At 39.7% G+C, this 20,761-nt stretch overlaps 1 pseudogene; it reads right to left on the bottom strand.

Annotated features, from left to right (window-relative positions):
• Positions 1–4,984: 4,984 nt before the first annotated feature.
• Positions 4,985–6,534, bottom strand: LOC116742575 (annotated as a pseudogene).
• Between the last annotated feature and the right edge of the window lie 14,227 nt (positions 6,535–20,761).

Here is a 20,761-nt window from a genome sequence, read left to right as displayed (position 1 = left end):
AAACACAAATGATTCCCAGATAGTTGAGATAAATGAGTGGTCAGTCACTTGTACAATTAAGACAGTATGATGTGTAAGATTCCTTTTAGTTTAAGTCTAATATGCTTTAAAAACTAATTATACCACAAATATTCTAGTTATTGCTATTGCTAGTTATAGTGTACTAACAAATTCTTATTTTGATTTTATTTTCTCACATCATGAGCCATGAAACTCAAGCTGCGATTAAAGATTAGCTCTCAAGTGTAAACGATAATGTTTTTTCATCTATTACTACAAACCATATTTCCTATTGAAAGCAATGTGGCTTTATGAGATATCCCTTATAAAAGAGTTTAATAATTACCAATTTTACACCTAATTCTCAGAAGTAAGGTGCCATTTCTTGGTGACTATGTCCTAAAATAAAACTCTTGGAAATAATATGTACCTATAGGTATATCACAGGGAAATCTTACATGATAATAAACTTTGGAGGAAGTCTCTAAGATAGATATTTGTAAAGAAAATATCTCAAGTCAAGATCACAGAAATGTGAGATGGTTCCACTGTGTCTGTGAGCCACTATGCCCCACAACCCTTGTTTTAAGAACATGGACGAACTGGAAAATATCCAGGAAAGTGTTTGAGATGATTAGGGATATAGACATCATCATCTTAAAGTTTACGGGAAAAAAAAAAAAGCCTGCATGGTCTAAGGACATTTATCCTAAATAAGAGAGAAGAGAACACTAAGAGGAAACCATATAGATGTCTTCAAATATTCAGAAGACTATGATAATGAGATATACTCCTTTTTCTGTATGGCACAAAGGGAAGTCAGTGTATCTTTATGTAGATGTTAAAAAGACAGGTTTCAATTCAAGAAAAAAATAAAAGGAGAATTTTAATTACAGCTATTCAAAAATGTCAATAAATGGGCTGACTGATAAGGTGGTAATCTAACCATGGAAGGGGTTTAATCAAAAAATCATAGACCATCACGCACCCTGTAGATGAGTTTTTCTTTTGTGTTGTAGATTGACTTAAATGACTGCTAACGTTCCTTTTTAAATCAAAGATTCTCAAGTTTCCACCCATGATGATTCATTAACCTATTTTCAGAAGTTGCTTACCAAAATGCTATGGGTTTATAAGAAAACTAAAATCATGTTATCTGAACATTCATTTTAGCTAAATAAGTTAGAAAATAAGTGCTTTTCCTTCATTTGATTATTTTGATTGCCCTCGATGGTATAATCATCATTACCAAATTTGGACAGGGTTAATCTGGAACACAACCTGTGGCTTTTAAATAAGAGCTGCTGTAGTTTAAAAATAGTCCAGATGAACAAAGGAAATTGCTATTTCAATTCAAAGGAGAACTGACACTATCAAGTACCAGCGTGTTGATGGAAGAGTGTGTACAATCATTGTCTAAAAGCAAACACTTCAGTCAAAGAGAACTGCAAGGACAGACCTCTTCTCTTTTTACAGTATAAAATCTGAACTTCCTGTCAGTGACAAGGTTAAAGCAGTACACCACCCACTCAGAAAATGAATCAGACACAAAGAGGCAGATTCTCCCAGAACTTAAAGTACTTCTGAAAGCTGCCTTAACTCTCACAATACAGGGAAACAACAACAAAAAAAAGAAAGTACCCAAAAATACTTTTGTAAGTATAAAAAGTTAATACATTTAATGCTATTACTCATGTTGGGACAATGGAAAGCATTCCAAATGTCCAACATTAAGGGATAATTAATAAATTATAGTTTATCCAAGTAATGTAATATTACAGTATTCTGAAATCATTACACTCATTATGTGTCATAACTATAAACCTTAAAATGACCGGTGCTAGGTAGACAATAAAGCATCATAAATCTACAGGTGTGTTACGTTTAAAAAATACATAAAAATATTAGAAGGCCAGACAAGATAGCAATCTACCACAGGATGCTGGCTCTGCACCTGTGCTTGACCCTAGAGAAGCTGCACAAAGAAGAAGGAGATGGGTGGATCTCAGAACATCATGCAGATGACATGATCTTATACATCAAATAACTATTAAAACTAATAAATGAATTCAGTAAAGTTTAGGATACAAAATCAACATATAAAAATCAGTTGTGTTTCTATACCCTAACAACAAACTATCCAAAAGAGACATTAAGAAGATAATCACAAAAAAAAAAAAAAAAAAAAGAAGATAATCCCATTTACAATAACAAGAAAAAAGTAAAATAAAATATTTAGAAATAAACTTAACCAAGGACATGAAAGATTTGTTTGCTGAAAACTATAAAACACGGATGAAAGAAATCAAAGAAGATACAAATAAATGGAAATATAGCTCATGTTCATTGATTGGAAGATTTAATATTGTCAAAATGTCCACTCTACCCAAAACGATCTATGCAACCCCCATCAAGATTCCAATGGAATTTTTATAGAAATAGAAAAACCAATCCTAAATTCATATGGAACCAGAAAAGACCCCAAAACAGCTAAAGAAATCTTAAGCAAGAACAAAAAATTTTCAGACATCACATCTCCTGACTTTATACTACAAAACTATAGTAATCAAAGCAGTATGGCACTGACATTAAAATAGACGTATGGACCAATGGAACAGCAAAGAGATCGCATAAACCCACACATATACATCCGCTAATTTTTGACAAAGACACAAAGAATATACAATGGAGAAAGGATAGTTTATTCAATAAATGGTGTTGGGAAAACTGAATATCTACCTGCAAAAGAATGAAATTGGATTCTTATCTTACACCACATACAAAAATGAACTCAAAGTGGATTAAAGACTTAAATAGAAGACCTGAATCCATAAAAATCCTAGAAGAAAATATAAGGATTAAGCTCCTTGACGCTGGTCTTGGTGATTAATTTTTGTATCTGACACCAAAAGCACAGGCAACAAAAGCAAAAATGAACAAGTGGAATTATGTCAAACTAAAAACCTCCTCACGGCAATGAAACAATTAACAAACTGAAAGGGCAGACTATTGAATGGGAGAACATAGTTACAAATCAATATTTGATGAGGGGTTAATATCCAAAATATGTAAGGAACTCATACAACTCAATATCAAAAAATCCCAATAACTCAACTTAAAAATGTGCAAAAATCCCTAAGTAGACATTTTTCCAAAGAAGACATATAAATGGCCTATAGGTATATGAAAAGATGCTCAACATCACTAATCAACTGGGAAGGGCAAATCGAAACCATAGTGAGATATCATCTCACACCTGTTAGAATGGCTATTATCAAAAGGCAAAAGACAACAAGTATTGGTAATAATATGGAGAAAAGGGAACACTTGTGCACTGTTGGTAAGAATGTAAATTGGTACAACCATTATGGAAAACAGTAAGGAAGTTCCTCAAAAATAGAAGTACCATATGATCCAGCAATCTGACTCTGGGTATATACCCAGAGAAAATAAAATATTTCAAAGAGACATCTGCACTCCCATGTTTACTGCAGCATTATTCACAATAGCCAAGATGTGAAACAACCTAAGTGTCCATCAACAGATGAACAGGTAAAGAAAATTTGGTATGTATATACAATTGATTATTATTATGCCTTTAAGAAAGGAAATCCTGCCATTTGTGACAAAATGGATGAGACTGAAGGACATTATGCTAAATGAAATAATCGAGACAAATATTGCATGATCTCACTTATATATGTAATCTTAAAAAAAAGAAGTTGAGCTCATAGTAACAGAGAGTAGAATGGTAGATACCAGAGTCTTGGGGGAGGAGGGAAAAGGGGAGATTATTGATCACAAGACAAAAATTTCAGTTATAAGATAAACAAGTTTGGGGACCTAATGTACAGCATGATGACAATATTAATAATGTATTGTATACTTGAAATTGCTAAGAGAGAAAATCCCAGGTGTTCTCACCACAAAAAAATAGTAATTATGGAAGATTGATGGATATGTTAATTAGTTTGATTGTGGTAATCGTTTCACATTTTATACATATATCAAAACATCATGCTATATACCTTAAATATATACAATTTTTATTAGTCAAAAGTAAATACATCAAAAAAATTTTAAACATATGACTGTCAGAAACCTCTAAGGAAACAAGTTGGTTGGGTCCCAGTCAAGTGGGGGTAATGAGAGAAGAGAAGAAGGGCAACCCAGAGCAGAAGAGGGTCCAAAACCATGATCATGGGAATAGAACTGCCTTGTTGGGGCTTTGATCCTACCTCACATAGTCCTGGATCATAGGCAGTAGGAGCCAGCCCGGATCAGCCAGAGCTAAATAGAAGCTTCAGGGTAATATCCAGGCAGGGATGGATCCTGGAACTCGTGAGGAAAAGCAGAACACAAGAGGTGCACGTAGGTGGGCCAACACCTAATTATTTGTTTACTTCTCCTTTTATCCCATTAAGTCAGCAGCTCTCAAAACTTGGTTCCTGATTGGCAGCATCAGCATCAACTGGTAACTTCTTCTTTTTTTTTTCTTTGAAGTAAAGGGTAGAATTTAATCTTTATTTGCAGGACACTACAAGATATGAAATTCCACATAGAAATAAGAAACCCATTGAGAGGAGAAGCGTCATACAGTATGTACAGTTTGGAACTGTTCAAGTATAGTTTCGTTGTAAAAAGCACTACAATAACAAACCACATTTAAAAAGAGCTTTTAGTAGGGCTTCCCTGGTGGCGCAGTGGTTGAGAGTCCGCCTGCCGACGCAGGGGACACGGGTTCGTGCCCCGGTCCGGGAAGATCCCACATGCCGCAGAGCGGCTGGGCCTGTGAGCCATGGCCGCTGAGCCTGCGCGTCCGGAGCCTGTGCTCCGCTACGGGAGAGGCCGCAGCAGTGAGAAGCCCGCATACCACAAAAAAAAAAAAAAAAAAAAAAAAAAGAGTTCTTAGTAGAGAAACAGTAAGACAAACTTATACAAAATGTAGTAGGCAACAAACAGCTTTATGCCTCAGATGTACAATCTAAAAGTTGAGGTTCCCAGCAGTGCCATCCTGAACTTGGAATGTATAGCCTTCAGAGGTAGTTTCTGGCACAACATTTTGATCTTCCTCCTCCTCTACAGAGAAATACTTCTCAATCAGGTTTAATGAAGCTTTGTACACAGACTCATTTTCATGGTTTTGTAGAGCTTAAATTTTGTCCAAACCTCCATATTCTTCAATCATTATACTAAGTTTCTCAGTTTCGCCTAGTTTCTCAGCAGCCTGAAAGGTATTTGAAATGGCATCCAGAATAACAAGAATAATTTTGGTATCTTTCACAGTTGGGAGGTTCATCAACGGCTCTATTATGCCACAACGATCAAGGTATATAATCTGCTCAACCGTTCCACCACGGGTATAGTTGGTCACAGCCCGTACAGCTTCCTTTTGTTTCTTAAAGTCTGCCTCAGAGAGAACGCCAACAAGGAACGGGACTAATCCATGATTTACAACTTGTATCTGGTCCTGCGGTCAGCCGCGATGTTTGACATTGTCCACGTAGCTTCCTTCTGAATATTAGTTTTGGAGTTTGTTAGCAGTGCTCCTGCATCTGTTACAACCTAAGTCTGTTCATCTCTCCCATTGACAATATTCCCTATGGCTCTTTGCGCGGGAGTCACGATTGGCAATTCAGTAGCTCCTAAAAGCTTCACAAGTTTGGGTACAACCCCAGTTTTCAATCGGTTCATTTGGACCATCAGGAAGGTAGGAAATAGTCCAGCAGATATCAGCTAATACTTCTGGATCGTCATGTTGCAGGAGACGACCTAAAGGAGGAAGAATCTGCTCAACAGCATCTAAGGGGGGTGCAGGATTCTTGTTGCAACAAAGATTTGAAGTGTCCAGGTAAGATTATGTAAGTAACCACATCCTAAAGATGACATATCAGGAACCGCCAACAGCGGGTCAACCGCACCATACTTGATAACCTGGTCTTGGAAAACTGAACCATCACCTGCAATGTTTCCTAGAGCCCATACAGCCTTGTTCACTGATGTGAGTGTGGGGAGACACCAGCAGAGAAACGAATGCTGGGATAGCACCTCCACCTACCACAACCTTGGTCTGTTCTGATGTCCCAGAAGCAATGTTACTGAGGGCCCAAGCAGATTCAAACTGAATGGGACTACAATCAGTTCTGCCCAAGAAGGTCACAAATTTTGGAATCAAACCAGCCCAGCTTATGTTGTCTATGGGGGGCTGTTTTTTCCTAGAAAGCACTTTCCTAGCAGCTTGAGTAGCCTGGAGCTGGCTTTCTAAATTGTTGCTATTTATGCCTTTGACAGCGTCATCAACAGACAGACTTACAGTGCCCTGGTTGTTGTGGTTTTCCTGCAGTGGAGAAGTAGCATCATCAGGAAAAGAGCTGACATTTCTCCTTTCAGCATCTGGTCATCCTTCTTAGCTTTCCTCAGCTCCACCTTAATAACTTCTATTTGGTGCTGCCTCATTTCTGTACTGCCTTTCCCCTTGTTCTTGAATCTGTTAAGGCAGGCAGCTGGCGAATTAGCATTCTCATTGGTGGACATGGTTATGAGACAAAGGGAGAAAGCTACACAGACAGCTTAAGCTTCCACAGGAGGTGGTATGGGGTGCACAGGCTGTGGGTCGGCTGCCTTCAAAACATCCACGACGGTCAGCCCAAGGATGGTGTCAACTGGTAACTTCTTAGAAATGTAAATACTCTTCTCCATCGCAAACTTACTGCACCAGAAGTTCTGGGGGGGTTGGGCCCAGCAGTCTATGTTTTAACAAGCATGACCGATGATGACGATGCACACTAAAGTTACAGAATCACTGGTCTAGGCGATTTTATCCAAGACAAGCAATCATCGGGAAAGAACTGTGCCCTGAGGGAGAGAGACAGTGGGTCGTTGAGAGGTAAGGCAAAATCAAGTGTTGGGGAGGAAGAGATGTAAAGAGGGCATGGTCTAGCCCAGGCGGCAACATCAGAGGCTCCCCACCCTACCGTATCTCCCTGGAACCTACTCCCTAAATTCAACAAGAGGAGCACAAGTTCTACAGAAGAAAGACAACAAACCCAACACTTCTTCTTCTTGGTAGAAGAAGCCAAATTAATGGATTGGCTAAAATAAGAATTTTAAGTAAAATAAAATTTTAATAAAATATTTATTCACAAAGGAACAAAACAGAATGTTACAAACAAGAACCAGGAACAGAATCCTAAGTAGCCCGAATCTGGAGATTCTGAGTATGAAAAATACAATCGTTGAAATAAAAAACTCAAAAGGGGAGTTGAAAAGCACAAAGGATAGCGCTATGAAGAAAGTACCTTCAAAATATAGGTGGAGTGAATGAGATCTGAATGATACCATTTATATAAAGTAAAAGCACAGATACACAAAACAGCACAATATATATTTCCAAAACGTGTGTATGTATACAACTCAATGAACATAGATTAAAGAATAGAATAACTAAGGGGATGTGAAATTGGAGCAGCGTTGAAAATGAAGAAGAAAGATAAAATAAAATGAGAAAGGCCTTGAACAGACCACTGATGTACTCTGCTATGACAGAAAATGTGATAAACTCAGGTCTCTGCCTCTGAGGACCAAAAATAAGATCCTTTTTAAAAGAATCCTATTTTTAAAAGTTGTAATGGAATACACAAGATAATAATAGTTGTGTTAGTATAGGATAAGTTTATGGGCATATTTGTCCATAATTTTAAAACATTGTAATTTTTTCATTTTATAATAATATCTAGTCTAAAAATGAATGCTTTCCTCTAGGAAGTAATTTATATGCTGAGATACTCTGACTTTAATCAATTTATACATTTGCATTATTGAACTGACTTTTTTTGCAGTTTGAATCACATGAAAAACAGTACCTTCAACAATGCAATGCCATTTTAAGACATTAATCCTCAAGATAATAATACAGACTTTCCAGTCAGTAAATGTCATCCAAAAAGAGAAAATGTGTCTTCATTTAAATTATCTAAGCTTCTCAAACTTCTGTGTCAGTTGCTTTGTTTTATTCATAAAAAATTCCTTTTCTAGTGTTCAACCAGGTTAATGATGAACAGCCTTTACATAGTAAGATCAAATTGCCTGACATTTCTCTCTAGACATATGTGAAAATTAGAACTGTCCCAATCTGCATTCTTGACAGCACATTACTTTTGAATATTGCATTTAAATCTCGTGTTATTGTGCCAATATATTTTTGAGATGAAATTCATGTAACACAAAATTAGCCATTTCAAAGTATAATTTGGTAGCGTTTAGTATATTCACAATGGCATGAAACCATCACTGCTATCATTTCAAAATATTTTCATCATCACACAACATTGTAAATCAACTATACTCCAATATAAAATAAAAATTTTAAAAAATTTTCATCACCCCTGAAGGAGATTCTGTACCAATTTAAATAGTCACTTTCCAGTTCCCCTCCTCCCCTGCCTCTGGCAACCACTTTCAGTCTTTCTTTCTGTCTCTCTGCATTTCTCTATACTGGATATTTCATATAAATAGAATCATACAGTATGTTAGTGTTGCTTTTTTTTTTTTTTTTTTTTTGCGGTACGCGGGCCTCTCACTGCTGTGGCTTCTCTCGTTGCAGAGCACAGGCTCCGGACGTGCAGGCTCAGCGGCCATGGCTCACGGGCCCAGCCGCTCCGCTGCACGTGGGATCTTCCTGGACCGGGGCACGAACCCGTGTCCCCTGCATCGGCAGGCGGACTCTCAACCACTGCGCCACCAGGGAAGCCCTATGCTTTATATTTAAAAGTTTGTTTTAGTCATTTTTGAAAAGACTATTGCTGCTGCAAGTAGTTACGTGATTTACATTCTAAGCCTCAGTAAATTTGTTTGTTCAAGTGCATCTTAATCTAACCTGAGCATCCACTTGGAGAATGCTTTTTGTGGTCTGGGGTGACAGGAAGACACAATTTAATTGAGGGCATTCAAAGAAAGGTCAGGGCTAGAGACAAAGATTTGGAAGATATAGTCATGGAGGTAATAAATAGAGTTGTGGGAACAAATGAGACCTCAAAAGGAAAAAGAAAACAAAGGTTGAAGGAACAGAACATTAGTGAATGTTTACATTTAAGGGGACAGGGAAAACTTCAACTATGAAGACTTCTCTGTCAGGCAGATAGTGTTAAACATCTTCTTTGTGCCACATTTTTCTTTAATCTCTCTAACATAGCTCCTGTCAAACTGTTTCACTTTTTCTTGTTTACCTCCCTGTCCCCGTTATTAGACTATGAGTTTTTTTATGAGCTATATTCATCTCTCAATCACAAGCACTAGTTCTGAAACTTAGTACATCACGGGTTCCCAAAGGGTAAAGGGATTGATGGATGGATGGATGGATGGATGGATGGATGAAAAGATGAGGGAAGGACATAGAGTGAAAGAGACAAAATGGAGGGTGAAAGATAGGGATCAAACCAGAACAGTGCTATAAAGGTAAAGGAAAGAAAGAATTTTAAGACCTACGATGTAAAAAAACAATCAAAAACCAAGAACAACCAACCCTACAATGTCTCTCATCACCTCTAAAATGTAATAAATCTAAAGCGAAGGGTTTGAAGGTTAACTATCTCAAAAGTACCTTATGAGATCATTGTTTATGTGTGATTCCTGGTAGTTCTAAATATATCCAGAATTTCAGAATCCAAACTCTTCTCACTTCTGATATTTTGATTCAAGACACTATCAACTCTCACCTGTGTTGTTGCAAATTTCTCCTGAATGATTTCTCTGCTTCCACCCGTGGCTTTCTATAGCCCATTTTGCAAAACAGCAGCCAGAATGATCCTTTGTGAACAGAAGTCAGGTCTTGCCACTCCTGTGCTCAAATCCTTCAGTGATTTCCCTTCCCACTCAGAGTGAAGCCAAAGTCTTTAAAATAGAACACAGTGCCCTACGTGACTTCCCACTCTCCTCTACCATCCACCCCAAAATATTGCTTCTCCATCCTCTTCTCCTTCTCCTTTCCCCACTGCTGTCTCTACTGTAGCCACACAGACCTCCGTGTTATTTCTCCAACATTCCAAGCATGCTTCTGTTTCAGGAACTCTGTACCTGGAGTTTCCTCAGCCTGGAATTCTCTCTCCCCTGATATCCACCTGGCTCACTCCCTCATCTTCTTTGCTCAGTTGGCAACTTCTCCTGAGGACTTCTCAGTGAAGCCTTGCCTTCCACCCTATTTAAAATTGTAACCCATCCAGCACTCCCTCTGCTCCTTCCCTGTTATTTTTCTCCATAGCACGTGTCATTATCTGACATACTTTATTATTTTTTTCTTTTTCTTAAACTTTTTATTTTATATTGGAGTATAGTTGATTAACAATGTTGTGTTAGTTTCAGGTATACAGTCAAGTGATTCAGTTACACATACACATGTATCTATTCTTTTTCAAATTCTTTTCCCATTTAGGTTGTTACGGAATATTGAGCAGAGTTCCCTGTGCTATACAGTAGGTCCTTGTTGGTTATCCATTTTAAATATAGCTGGCACACTTTATATTTGTCCATTTCAGTCCCCATATCTGCAAATCCTACTCATCCTTCAAAACCCTCCAGAATTTTACTATAGGTCCTCCCCAACAATGGTGACCCCCAACATTCGCTCCTGTTTCTGCAATCTACCAGACTTGATTTTGCACCATATCACTTTTTACGGACAGTTGATTATTTCACACTGTTACACTAAGTGACCAGGTTTTCACTTGTTTTTACCCCTCAGCAAAGCTGTCAGCCTCTTGAAAGCAAACACCATCACGTGATTCTTTTGTATAGTCTCTCTTGCCACTCAATGCAGTCCTAAACAGATAACATGGTTTGGTTTCAATAAATATTTTAAGGGAGCGAACAGGTAATATCAATAATACTAGTTACCATTTGTAGACTATTACCACATGGCAGGCACAGTAACCCAGGAAACGATGTTGGCATTATTACCGTTTTGCAGGTGAGAATTGAGTGGCTGGCCCGAGACATTCGGTCTGTAGGAGACAAAGTAGAGGATCTAAACCGAGGTCTGTTTACCTCCACTGTCTACCTCCATCCCTTCTCCAAAATTAATAACTTCTATTCATTAAGCACTACAATGAACAAGGCACAATGCCAGACACTTTACTCATGTTTTCTCACTTCACCCTCAGAACAACACCATGGGGTAGACATTATCAACTTTGTTCTACAAATGAGAAAACTGTAGCTCAGAGTGTTAAGCCCCTTGACTAAGAACCTATCCTGATAAGCGACAGTATCACAGTGTTGACCAGTCCGCTTAGTTAAAATGATCATATGAATTGTGCAGGTGCCTCTTTGCAATTCAGACACAAAACAGCTGGAATGAACAATTATACCCTGAATTCTCTGAGTTTTGTTGGAGCTTATGTAGCTCTTATCAGTAAATTCCAATGATCCCAGAAATTACCTCACTTTGTAGACTATTCCTCTCTCTTAATCTTTTATCAAGTCCTGGTATTTAACTTCTGCAACAGCAGAAAAGTGAATCGACAGGGTGATGACAGTCTCAAAGGGGATTTTCATAATCCCATTTGTTTTAGCCAGGTTTAATTTTAAACTAGAATAAGTGTGTTTCCTTCTCTCATTTGTATGTTTGTGAGTATTGTGTGTGTGTATGTGAGAGACAGACAGAGAGAGAGAGACAGAGACAGAGACAGAGAGAAGGACAAAGGACAGAGAGAGGGAGGAAGGGTTAGCTCTTCCTCAATTCCTTAATTCCCAGAGTCTGAAAAAATATAACAGCTAGACCTTGCAAAACCCCTGGATTACCAGTGATAGTCAAGGAGCACCCCAAGAGGTATCGCTAACCTCCAAGAAGCTCTCTGAAGCCTGCCTTTGAGTGATTGAGGGATTGGGGGACAAAATTCAAATTCTGCCCTTAAGAAATCAGAACACTAGTCTTCAAAAGGAGAAGCCATTGAGAATAGAAAAATAAATTTAAAAATGAAAGAAAGATTTATTGAGCAGGGAACAATGACTCCAAGAAAGAGAGAGAACAGAGAGCCTAAATCACATCTCTCAAACGTGGGGCTCAATTGCATGGCTATTAATTCAAACCAGTGAATTTTCCTCCATTGAAAGGATTAGTAAAATGATAGCTCATTTCTCAAGTGCTGTCTATGGCCAAGTTGTGGTGTTTTTTGGGTTTGAGGGGTGTGTGTGTGTCTGTGTGTGTGTGTGTCTGTGTGTATCTGTGTATGTGGCCATGTGTGTGCCTGTGTGTGTGTGTCCATGTCTGTGTGTGTGTCCGTGTCTGTGTGTGCCTGTGTGTATCTGTGTGTATGTCCGTGTGTGTGTGTCTGTGTGTGTGTGTGTTTAGGAATAGCTTCAGCACAGCACTTTGATCATTATCAAACTACTCCTTTCATAGTATCGCAGAGAAGTAATACGGCTTATGGGTTTACACAAAGCTCCAGAGGCCTTAGGGCCCCTCCCCTCTCTTCCTTCAGCCCCGTTTGTCTGCACACAGCCACCCCCTCTGCCTGCCAGTGTGAGACTGCCAGTTGGGACAGAAACAGGAGGATTTCTGAGCCTCAAAAACCTCTGAAGCTTTATCCTCAGCTCAATAGAAAGTAGTTATATAAGACCTCTTGAATTAGAAAAAATTGTGCTTTAGTATTCAAATTATAAGTACATGGAACAGCCTGTTTTTCAGATCTGATTCTTGAGAATCAGTTATTTAAAATTATAACTAGAAATACAAATACAATAAGAGAGAGAGAAGAAAAGTAGAGGAATGAGGGAAGGCAAGAGATTATAAAAAGGAGAGGAGGGGAGGAGAGGTAGAGAAAAGTTTTCCCTGTTAGAAGCCAGGTTGTACTTTTTTATGTTGTTCACTCCTGCCATCTAGTGGTTGTCATGTAGTAATGCTTAAGTCAGATCTCTGAAATCACAAAAAAATAGAACTTTCTTTTAAAATAAATTTATTTATTTATTTTTGGCTGCATTGGGTCTTCATTGCTGTGCGTGGACTTTCTCTAGTTGCAGCGAGCAGGGGCTACTCTTCGTTGCAGTGCACGGGCTTATTGCGGTGGCTTCTCTTGTTGCACAGCATAGGCTCTAGGTGCACGGGCTCAGTAGTTGAAGTGCACGGGCTTAGTTGTTCCACAGCATGTGGGATCTTCCCGGACCAGAGTTCGAACCCGTGTCCCCTGGATTGGCAGGCGGATTCTTAACCACTGTGCCACCAGGGAAGTCCCAACAATAGAACTCTTGAAATAAAGATGTGATGAGTCATTCACCCGACCTCTGTAACAAGTTCCATCCCTTCCTCTGGTCTAGACATGACTGTGAATGGTCCGCATCTGTTAATGTCCACAGCATTTCAATACAGAGCCAAGGCTCCAAAGATTAAAGAAATTCTAAGAAGTTCCATGATCTCACTTACCCAGTGTCCCAACATTGGACAAGTTCCCAGAAAACTTACATCCTGGAATTCTAGCATTTCAACAAGTTCCTTTTTCTAAATATTGAATGATCCAATATAACTCCATTCCTTGCAAGATATTATTAAACCCAAGAGAAAATATTCTAATAAAATAAAACTATAGTCTCTAGGCACTGATTCAATAATCAAAAACATCCCTTGCCTTTTTTATGCTTGATGGAAAGAGTACCTCGATTGTACATGATATAGTCTCTACTTTTAAATTTTTTTTCAAGTTTTCTTTGTAATGAACTTGCTTCAAAATTGTTTTCTCAGAGACAAGACTTTTCCATTGCAGGGGAGGAAAAATAATTGTCCTCTACCCTTAGAGGTTCTCGGCTGAGACACACACCACCACCCCCCATAATAAAAGACAGATTAACAAAAGAAAAACTAACAGAAGTTTAATAACATGTGTGCCTCCTGTACACATGGGAGCTACTCAGGAAAACTGAGTAACTCCCCAAAATGGCCCAAGCTACTACCTTAAATACCACCTTCAGCTAAAGACAAAAGAAGACCTTGGGGTTGGGGGTAGTTATGGGAGGTTACTAGGAAAAGCACAGCAAACAAGGGTAAACTTGTTATACAGATTTAAATTGTTGACTTCTCCTTTGATAAGAGTTTCTGGAGATTTAGAATCACACTCTCCTCCTGGTAGAAAGAGGAGGATATTTCCCTTAGAAATGGAAATGTCTCTTACAAAAGATAACTTCTCAGTTTTCCGAGCTTCACCTGTGTTTGCTGTTTCTTAAAAATAACCAACTCAAAACAATCCATATGCCATAGAGGCATGTTTCGGGGTGGTATATTTTCCTCCCTTCACCATATCAGTGGTCAACAGGCCATTGTAGGAGGTTCTGTTGCAAATTCAGATGTGCAAACTCAGCTGCTCTGTTGGAGGCTTGCAGTAGCTCTGTGAAGGTAGTAGTACATTGCAGAAATGGCTGAAGGGCTGTGAGATAAAAGTTTTACAAGAGTTGGATACCTGCGGTGAGGGGCCTGATCTTTGCAAACAAGGTACCAGAAGCAGTGTTTCTACATTTTTTAAGGGAGAAAAAACACAAGGAAAGCCAATCTGAGAAGTAATGAGCTGCAAGCATGACCAACTCGCTTTCTGGAAGAGAGTTTTGAAAAGGGATAAACCATTCCCATGTGGATGATGAGCACAGAGCTGCAACAGAGAAGCCGAGGGCACATCTTTAAAAAGAGAATCGGGTTGGGGGAGTGTTTGACCTAGACTTTGTCAACCGAGAAACCCAGAAGACTGCAGATAAGAAAAGACTTTATTTGGAGTTTTAGGAATTGCAATTTGAGAGACAGAGATTCAGGTAAAATCAAACGAGTGCTCAGGGAAGGGAAAGAGTCAGGGGTTTATATAAAGGCAAATCCACAAGGCTGTTAAAGTTTCTGGCAAGAATTATGATTGACTCTGATGTGAGAAAGGAAATATTTGTTCTTAAGGGATAAGCTGTCATGAGTTATTTAGGATTAAGGGGTCCAATAAGTACCTTGAGTTTCTGGAATATTGGGCGTCTGCCTGGATGACTGTGTTAAGACAGTACGAGGTCAAAGTTCAGATTTCATCCAGCTGAGATGTGCACAAGTCACACTTCCTCAATGGCCTCCCAGCTCCATTTTAGAGAGCTCTCTCAGCAATACTGACTAATGGAAGCCTATCTGAGATATTAGGTTGTGGACATCAAAATTGGAAGATGTAAATGTATATATTCAATACATTAGAAAGCAGGACAGGAAGGTTATTAATACTTCATAGGTGTCCATATAAGGCTTCACAGCTCACGGAGAGCTTCACATACACTTCCTCATTCAAGCCTCACAGATAGTAAACTATGTTCTTATTTTATAGATGAGGAAAAATTGCCTTAGCAAAGTTAGGTGTCTTGCCCAAGGTCACACAGGAAAAATTGCCTTAGCAAAGTTAAGTGTCTTGCCCAAGGTCACACAGCTGGTCAGAACACTTATTCAAACACAGAAAAAGAAAAAGGAATATTTTAGGTATAAAATTCCTTTAAAAGATGTGGGAGATAAGGCTGAGGGAGCTTGAGGAAAGACCTGAACTGATCAAGAGTTTTAATGAATTGTTATCGTACTCTATTGCAGTAATTGCCTACTTGTGTGAGAGTTTTAAACCAAGTATTTTAGCCTGCAAAGCAAAAATGAAATAAAACAGACAACGTGAAAGGAGAAAAAGTCAAGAATCTAGAAAATCTGTCTGATTTATATGAAACCTAGAAAAATGACACCTAAATAATCAAAATGTTTCTAAAACTATTGTTCTTTTTCCTACAACCAGTCTACGTTTTAAAAACTGCACCATGTAAGAGCTATGAGCTGGGTTTTATTCAGTGTCTTACTGAGGACTGTAGCCCAGGAGACAGCCTCTCAGATAGCTCCTAGGAACTTCTCTGAAGTGGTGGAGGAGAAGCCAGTACATATATATGTGAATTTTGGCTAGGGAGAACATGCAGTCAAGATCTCAGTGAAAGGTTACTGCTAGTCACGAAGATCAGATATCCCAGTCAATGATTTTAGTGCTTTTTAAAAAAAATTTATTTTTGGCTGTGTTGAGCCTTCGTTGCTGTGCACGGGTTTTCTCTAGTTGTGGCGAGCGGGGGCTACTCTTCATTGTGGTGCGCGGGCTTCTCATTGCGGTGGCCTCTCGTTGCGGAGCATAGGCTCTAGGCACGTAGGCTTCAGTAGTTGCAGCACGTGGGCCCTAGAGCACTTGGGCTTCAGTAGTTGTGGCACATGAGCTCAGTAACTGTGGCTCGTGGGCTTGGAGAGCACAGGCTCAGTAGTTGTGGTGCACGGGTTTAGTTGCTCCACGGCATGTGGGATCTTCCCAGACCAGGGATCAAACCCGTGTCCCCTGCATTAGCAGGCAGATTCTTAACCACCGCACCACAAGGGAAGTCCTTTAGTGCTTTTCTAGGTATGGCAAGACGCAAGAATCTGGGGTCTTTGAAATTCTTCCTTAGATATACATTTTAACCATCTAGGGGCTCATATATCCAGTACACAGAATACTTCATCCTGAATTCCTTTCAGGGTGTATTTGTAGATCAGCACTTGCAGTAGCTAATGACTTGATCTTTGTAGAACCGGAATGGTGAGCAACATTCTTTCCTTACAAATCTAAATCTTGGCTGGGGGATTTGAGGTAAGATACAAAAAGTCCATTTTAAGTGATAGCAATTGAAGGGGAGCAGAAGAGACGACCTCAAAATATGTCACTTTGGCATCTGGGTTATTTTGAGCTGAAGGCAGTCAAGACCCAGCCGACTCAGGAAAAACTTTTACCTCTCCCTTAACTACCTAAAAGACTTTTAGACTGGAAGCCTAGACCAGAAAAAGAGCTATTACCAGAGGTAAATTTTTTCCCCAAAAGACCTATTTGTATAGCAGGGTGAACTTCTAATTACCAACCATCTGTTATTCCTATCATCTGTGAATTACCCTCCTCCCCTGTGAAGCCCCAGGCCCTTTCCCATTCCTTAGCTCAGGAAGGCATATAAGCCTCAATTGCCCAACTTGCCCTTGAGTCATATCTCTCGGACTCTTGCTTATACAAAATTAAATCTGTTTTTCTCCTGTTCATCTGTACGTCTGTCTGTCTATATGTATGTATTTATAGAACAAGACTTTTCCTTCTCAAATATTAAACCACTCCAAGTGGTGGAATACTAAACTAGCAGAGGCCGAGCAATGAAAGAGAAATTCATTTTTAACTATTTATATTCATTCACCTGGTAATTGTAAGGCCAACTGGCCCGAGGCAGGGGAACGCAATCAGACTCACAGGTTGCATCAGACCAAAACTTTCCGGACCACCCAGTTCCAGAAACTGACCCGGGGACTTTCCACCCTGCCCAGCCTTCCCGCCTTTCGAGGGGCGGGACTAACGGTCCCAAGACTAACGCAACCGGCACCAGATATTGCCACGATACCCGAAGAGACCACCAAATAAGGAACAACCTGCGCCCTCCCGGATTCACCACACCCCTTTCCCTTCCTCCCCTATAAATTCTGCCCCAAACTTCGCCCGGGCGCGACTTCTCTGGCCCCTTTCTCTCGGACCAGTGAACCTCGCCCGGGAGCGCTCCCTAATAAAGCTTGTTTAAGCTCTCCTCCGTTTCTTGGTGCCGTTCCTTACAGTAATAGATTTAATATTTTTATTCATTATTTTACCATAAAGTCAGAAGGTTTTTTTCATATGCTAGTTGTAGAAGGAATGTAAGATATTCTTACTAGGAATAAAAGTGATTAGCCTCTATAGATGAGTTTGAGCACTCCTGTGTACATTTTGGCAGATGTAATGAAGCTCAGGAAGAGTTCTAGAAAACCTGGATGAGAAAAGAAACAAGTTCCTGGAGATTTTGAAAGCAGTGGCAATGTTCTCAGCCACAACAATTAAAATTGAGCAGCGTCAATCAGTCCCAAACTTCTAGCACAAGACTTGCAGTGCTAGATTCAGATGTTAATGCACTAGGCTTGTGGATATGAGATATACTCAAATGTCGAGCCATCAGAGAAAGCCTCTAATGTGGCTATTACTGAATGATAATGAAAACGAATCCCTCCAAATAGCATTATTAAATGCATTTTTTTTAGTCTGGAGGTAAATCCTTGAGGATATTGTTTAAAACCTACTTTTGAAAGGATCCAATGAAAGCGTTTCCACGTAAGTAATGCAACCACTGACCTGTGTTATTTAATGTGCTCTATCATAATTAATCTGAAATCCTTGCTCCCTTGATGGCTATGTAAACTCAACAGCAATGGAATAAAACAACTGGAAAATGAAACTCTCACTTTATTATTCACAAGCCACATTCCATAGTTGTTATTCACAGATAAGCTTCTTCTGAGACCCAAAACAATTAAGTGTGCAGAAACTTAATTCTGCTGAGTATGTAACAGAAATAAATAATCTACCCCAGAAATGAGCAATATCCTAATACGGGCTTGGCTGTTCATTTTCTTTACACTAAAGGCTGAACCTTTTGCCCTTCAGCCTTCCAATCTACTAAATGAGAATGACTTGATGTACACAGTGTTCTGCACCTCAGACAGGACTTGACAGAATTCACTGTGAGCCCAGTAGACAGACACGTGCCTTTCAGATGCTGATGTTACAGACACAGTGGTTCCCCTGTCCTGGGCTGCCTTATCTCACTGGCCTGAGGGCTCCAGGAGTGAGCTTTGGATTTGAAACAAGATTTGGATTTAAACCTCTAGCAATTACCAGCTGTGTGACTTGGAAAACTTTATTTAGTCATCCCTGAGCCTCAATTTCTTCATCTTTAAAAAGAGGGTAATAATAGTGCACAGCTCCCTGGGTGACTGAGGGGAAAGAATAAGAGAATGTATGTAAAATATGTCATTCAGAGCCTGGCACGTAGTACACCCTCAGAGCACATAAGCTGGATACTCCTCCCAGCACACGCGGGTTGGTTAGCCAAGCTTACTGCTCCTCCTGTGTGACTCATCTGACTGCAAGCAGCTCTATCCGCCACTCAGGATGCTTTGCTCCCCTCTCTCTTTCCACACACCACTTGCTGTTCCCAAATCATTGCTTACAATCCTATTTCTTCAAGAATCTTGAGGTGGAGGGGCAGAGGCACCTCGAAGACTCACCTCCCTCTATCCCTGTGCATGCTTTGGGGCTTTGTGAATAAGATAGCAGGAACAAAGCAATAAACAAGCGGAGCCTGTAAAAAATTACTGAACAGAAATCTCAATTAAATAGAGTCGAGAGACCAGAAGGGGGAGCTCTCGTGCCCCGCGATGACTGCAAAGATCAACAGTTAGAAGAAGAACTCTTCTTCCTTGGCAAGGATTCAGCCAATGAAAAGCCATGGACTGTTTACTTCAGCCCTCCCAACTTCCTTTTCTCCACTATGAAATGGTCCTCCTTCCTTGCTGCGTGGGGACTTGCATGTGTCTCTTCATGGTTGCAATTCTCTGCTGATCTGGAATAAATCCATCTTTGCTGGAGAAATATCTGGCCACCTCTTTATTTCAGGTCAACACGTCCTAGAACAGGAAAGTGGAAGGAATCTTGAAGTTTCAATAAAACTGAAACTGCCACATCTAGTGGAACATCATGCTTATTTCCTGAAGCTTTCCCAGATAGCACCTAGCTTTTGTTGTTCAAAATATCTCAGCAACTCTTTGCCACTGTAATTGTTTGTGTATCTATTTGATGTTATTTCTTGTATTTTCATTTGCCTTTGCCTTTTTACTCTCATCAAACTGAAGTTTTGGGACTTCCCTGGTGGTCCAGTGGGTAAGGATCTGTCTTCCAATGCAGGGGACACAGGTTTGATCCCTGGTTGGGGAACTAAGATCCCACATGCCACGGGGCAACTAAGCCTGCATGTCACAACTACTGAGCCCACACGCCGCAACTACTGAGCCCACGCACCACAACTAGAGAGAAGTCCTCACACCATAATGAAGAGTCTGCAGCTGAAAATAAATATTTTTTTAAAAACTGAAGTTTTTTAAGGTAGTGTACACTATTCAAGAAAAACTATGGCCTAGAATAATGTATTAGAATAATTTATATGCTTCTGCTATGTTCTTCCAAAGAAACTTGCAATTTCTCTACTAGAATAATTATCAACATTTTATTGCTATTGCTTAAGTTACCCAAATGTCTGCCTCCCCATCTTTCAAGGGTACATGTACATGTGACTCATATCCACTCCTGAATCAGCTCTCACTGCACCTTACATCTCTGCTTTACCTATTGCCGGAGCCATATTCAGCCTCATGCCAGTCCCCATCTTCATCCCACCTTCCTTTCTTCTCCCAAGCACTAATGATCCCCAGCAGTAGGATTGGCCAGACCAGCTCTGAAAGTTTAGGAGTAGAAGATACCACAGAAGATAAACCAGCTTCAAATTTAAAGTGGGCTTTGGAGTCTCCCAAATGCCCATCTCCATAGGGAATTCTTTACTGGCCTTGACCCTTTGCAGTCTCTCCAGTACCGCTCATCTTAGGTGCCTATCTCCCCCCTCACCATCACCCTGCCGTTTATGTGTACATCTCCCAATTTCTCTGGGGTTTTTATTCAGAACAGTAGCATTTTAACTTTACTCCTCCAACCATCCAGGTCTGTCTCTGCAGACCCAGAAAGTTATTAGCAAGCCCTGCTAAACAAAGAAGCATCTACTTTGTTGGGGGGTTTTCCAGCTTTATTCAGATATAACTGACATACATATAACTGTGTTTGGTGAGAACACTTAAGATTTACTCTCTTAGTAACTTTCAAGTATGTAA

This window comes from Phocoena sinus, chromosome 17 (assembly GCF_008692025.1).
Source record: "Phocoena sinus isolate mPhoSin1 chromosome 17, mPhoSin1.pri, whole genome shotgun sequence".
Classification (NCBI taxonomy): Eukaryota; Metazoa; Chordata; class Mammalia; order Artiodactyla; family Phocoenidae; genus Phocoena; species Phocoena sinus.
This window is presented reverse-complemented; position numbering and strand designations above follow the sequence as displayed.